Source organism: Nanorana parkeri, unplaced genomic scaffold (genome assembly GCF_000935625.1).
Source record: "Nanorana parkeri isolate BGI_ZX_2015 unplaced genomic scaffold, ASM93562v1 scaffold1997, whole genome shotgun sequence".
NCBI classification, from domain to species: domain Eukaryota; kingdom Metazoa; phylum Chordata; class Amphibia; order Anura; family Dicroglossidae; genus Nanorana; species Nanorana parkeri.
In genome coordinates, this window is record NW_017308265.1 from 165242 (window position 1) to 169968 (window position 4727).

Here is a 4727-nt window from a genome sequence, read left to right on the forward strand (position 1 = left end):
TTACACTTGGCACAATGCAGTCAGGCAAGTACCGTTCCCCTGGCAACCGCCAAACCCAGACACGCCCATCGGATTGCCAGACAGAGAAGCGTGATTGGTCCCTCCAGAGAACACGCCTCCTCTTCTCTGGAGTCCAGTGGCGGCGTGCTTTACACCGCGGCATCCCACGCTTTGCATTGCACTTGGTGATGTGCGGCTTGGATGCAGCTGCTCGGCCATGGAAACCCGTTCCATGAAGCTCTCTACGCACTGTTGTTGCGCCAATCTGAAGGCCGCATGGAGTTTGGAAGTCTGTAGCTATTGGCTCTGCAGACAGTTGGCGACTTCTGCGCACTGTGCGCTTCAGCATGCACTGACCCCGCTCTGTCATGTGACGTGGCCGACCACTTCCTGGCTGAGTTGCTGTTGTTCCCAGTTGCTTCCACTTTGTTATAATCCCAGTAACAGGTGACCGCGGCGGAATATTTAGTAGCCGGGAAATGTCACGGACGGACTTATTGCGCAGGTGACAACCTATCACGGCACCGCGCTTGTAGTCACTGAGCTCCTGAGAGCGACCCGTTCTCTCACCAATGTCTGTAGAAGCGTCTGCATGCCGAGGGGCCTCATCCTATACATCGGGGGCCACGGAGGGGATTGGAGGACCCGGATCACATGATTGGGAAGGGGAGGGGCCCAATTACTTTGGGCAATATAGTGTATCCTAATGTGACAAATGACATCAACGGTCTGACGGTTTCCCATCTTTTGGGGTGAAGGTCATGATGACCTTTTATTTTGCTGGCTAGAGGCGAACTGGGCAATGGTCCCCATACCCAACACCCCACCCGCCCCCGCCAACTTTTCACATTGTGTTCGGACGGATACATTTTCCGTCCGCTTGATGAGATTTCCACAAATGCCAAAACAAGAATAATGAATTCCAAAATGAGACGTGATAAATAATACATAGAGGTAGAAAGTGTCATTAAAAATGAATCATTGTTACTGCGCGCAGCGATTTGATTGGAGGAGCACCATCGCCACCTGCTGGATGTTCAGTGTAATTGCCTCACAAATACCTTAAATGAAACTGGCCCCCGGATCATTAGAGGGCCCATGTGTACCAGCGCTGTGATTTTATATTAGCACCTCAATGTGCGTCCACAGGCCATAAAATCAATGAACTGCCTCATTGTGTTTCACATGCAAGACATGCAGTCTACATTTCTTACATTGCAGTGTGCTCGGGGGAGGTGTATGTGTATTGAGGTGCCATTGAAAGGAAATCATATTACAATGTACATAGAGAGCTATTCTTTTTTTTTTTAAGCCCGTGGAGCGCGCTCGAAAACGAAACCCCTGTGAACAAAAAAAGTGAAATCACAACACACAACAAAAAAGTGCATGAGGGTGCTATTGGCAGGGGGCGTCCCGAGGCTGGGTGACACCCGGAGCGGTAACCGAGTGTCACCCCGCCGAGACGTCACTGCGCACACGCGGCAGTATTCTGATACCCAATGGTCTTTGTTCCACAGTGAGATCCAGTTTGGTAGGAGGGGCCTATAGGCTCCCGTAGACATCACAGCACCCTACTGCAATCATTATGTGAAAGAACACATCCCCGGCATCCCTTTAGACGTACATGCTCCTCTGTAGGGATGCACCAATACTTCTCGAGTACAAATGCCCAGGGGCGTCCCGAGGCTGGGCGACACCCGGAGCGGTTACCTGGTGTCACCCTGCCGAGACGTCATTGCGCACGCGCGGCGATCTTCTGATACCTGCCATCTTGGTGACGGACGCCGGCAGAGAGAGGAGGGTACAGTCACCCGGCGGGATAAGGTTTGCCACCGGATCCCCTCCTCTCTCCTGATACTGTCGGGCGTTCGGCCCATGACCGAGCGGCCGACTTTTCAGAGGGGGGGTGACACCAAAATGACTGTGATTCATTTTGGTGTCACCCCTCCAATGGTGGCACCCGGGTGCGGGCTCCCCCCCCCTTGTGACGCCACTGGCTATTGGTCCTCTCTGGTGAAAAGGGCCACTATTTCCTGATCCCCCCGGGGTGCGAGGCTCCTGACAGGGACAAGAAAGACTTAGGTCCACCTACCCGAAGGCTGGTGGACCCCGATCCTTTAGGCACCTGCCGAAACAGGTCCACCGAGCACTAGGTTGGGAGCTCCTCCGAAGGGAGACCCCCGAGTGGGAGGAGGCAGGGGGCCCCAGTAAAGGTCACAGAACCTCCTTCCCAACTTCAAGAACAGGCCTCCAAGGTGCGCGCACCCTCCGTCATTATGCGAAATCAAGAAGTGCATTCGCGCATAAAAAGAATGCTGAAATAAAATAACTGCCGGTGCACAAACCTGGTCAAGTTATAACAATTGCCCCAGGCTAGCCAGAAGGCCTGCCTAAGAGGCGTGCTGCATGAGTGACCGTGACCAGTGTCCCAAACCCAAGTGATTTTCCGGCACACCCTGAGATGCCGCCCCCAGGGGGCACAGTACCACAGGCTTCGTGCCTTCCCAGCCCATGGCCAGGTAAGGTAGACCATTTGAATCCGGAGGTACTGGGCCCTGCCAGAACCCAGCGCCGAGGAGTACTCCCGACCCCCCACTCTTAGACTTGAGTGGACGCTCATAACTTGGCGGGGGGCGGACACTATCGCCGATGCCGCCGCCGCTTGATTTAATACAAGGGATCTACTTAGATCGCTTGTATTAAACGAACAGCGGCTCCCACTGTACATTCAGCTCTGCTTGTCAGGAGCAGGGCTGAATGAACAAAAAGAAACTACTCGTACGGCACCCGAAACTGCATGTCCCGGGTCAGGACCGGATTCCCCACAAGGCCACCGAGCCCCGGCGTCCGGGCGGCAGGGCGCAGAGGGGCGGCAGCGGTGTCCTTGTGGGGAAGTTGCCCTCTCTACGTTCAGTCCTGCTTTGTACAAGCCAAGCTAAATGTAGAGTGAGGAAGCCGATTGTTCGTTTCCATGGAAACTCAGCGATGTCGCCGAGATCACATGTAAACAGTGTGCAGCCTCCTCCCCCTTCCCCCTACACTTACCTCTCTTCGTTGGTTCCGTCCTCCGCCGCCAAGTTCCGAGTCTCTGACTGCAGTGAGCAGAGCGGCCGGGTTATAAGTAACCCTATCGCTCCGTGTAGACAGTGAGAGGGGAGAGCTGTGCCGTGCTGTGCCGTGCTGTGCTGTGCCGTGCTGTGCCGTGCCGTGCTGTGCCGTGCCGTGCTGTGCCGTGCTCTTCCTCTCTCACCTGTCACAGGAGTTCCAGCACAGTGCTGTGCTAGAACTCCTAGGGGGGGGGTGCATCGCAGAACCTGGCCTTGGGGCGGCAGGGAGAGTAAATCCAGCCCTGGTCCCGTGCGTCAGGAGATTCCACACCCTGCCGTGCCTCGGTGGCCTTGTGGGAAATCCGGCCCTGCTCACAGCGCCCTCCCCCCACAGCGCTCAGCTCCTGACAGTTTCTCTCCTCCCTGCTGGAGGGGTGCCCCGTGTCAGGAGGGACACAGAGCAGCGCACAGCGGAGAGGAGAGAAATCACGGATGCACCACAACTTCGGCCCGAAAGATGGAACTTTCGGCCTTTTCGGCAGCCGAAATTTCAGTGCATCCCCAGTTTTAACCCCTGTCAGCTTTATTTACATCTATGTCATATTGGGGAGATTTCTTTTCACTTCCTGTCCATCAGTCAAAACAGGAAGTGAGAGGACATCTCTCTCCGAAGTGATGAAATCCCTGGTGGTCACCAGAAATAGTGTCCCCCCCATTGGAAGATTTCACATCTATTCCTGTTCTGGTGACAACCCAAATTTTGGATTTTCTCTCACTTTCGGTGATAACAGTCAGTAGGAGAAATAGAAAGGGGTGAATCTCCCTAACGGGGACACAGGCAGCAATAAAACCCTGACAGGGGGTCTAATCCCTCTCCACTCTATCCAAATGAATAAAAAACGTTTTGGCTTCAGTTGCTTTCTGGGTAGCCCGGGGCAATTTTTATACCTTGGCCGGATGGCCTGCCAGGTTTGTGCACTGGCACCTATTTATTTTAAGCTCTTTTTTTATGCACGTCTGAGCTCTGACGTAGGGTGCGGGTAACTTCGGGGCCCGTCCTGATGTTGGGGGGAGGTTCTGTGGCCCTCAGGGGCTTCTCTGCCTTAGTCTCTCGTTGGGGGAGCCCCTTACCTAGTACTTGTGGGTCCTACTTTGGTAGGGGCCTGAGGATCAAGACCCCCTGGCCTTTGGGTGGGTGGACCAGAGTCTCCTTGCCCCGCCAGGAGCCTTGCGCCCCGGGGGGTACAGGAATTTCGAGGCAGCCTTCTCCCCTCCCCCCTGCACTTACCTCTCTCCTCTGGTTCCGGGCTCCGCCGCCGAGTCCATGACTGCAGTGAGCAGAGCGGCCGGGTTATAAGTAACCCTGCCGCTCCGCGTAGACAGTGAGAGGGGAGAGCTGTGCTGTGCCGTGCTGTGCTGTGCTGCGCTGTTCCTCTCTCACCTGTCACTGTGCTAGAACTCCTGTATTGGAGGTGACAGGGGTCAATAAAGAGAACCTGTCACCTCCAATTGCTATTACACAGGGGATTGTTTTCTCCTGTGTGATAGCAATAAAGTTAGGTGAACAAAAAAAAATTTAATTGATACAAAATTTAAATAAATTAAAATTTTAAAAAAATATGAAATAATTAAATTAAAAAAATAAAAAGGTAATTAAAAAGTAAAAAAGAAACAAACTTA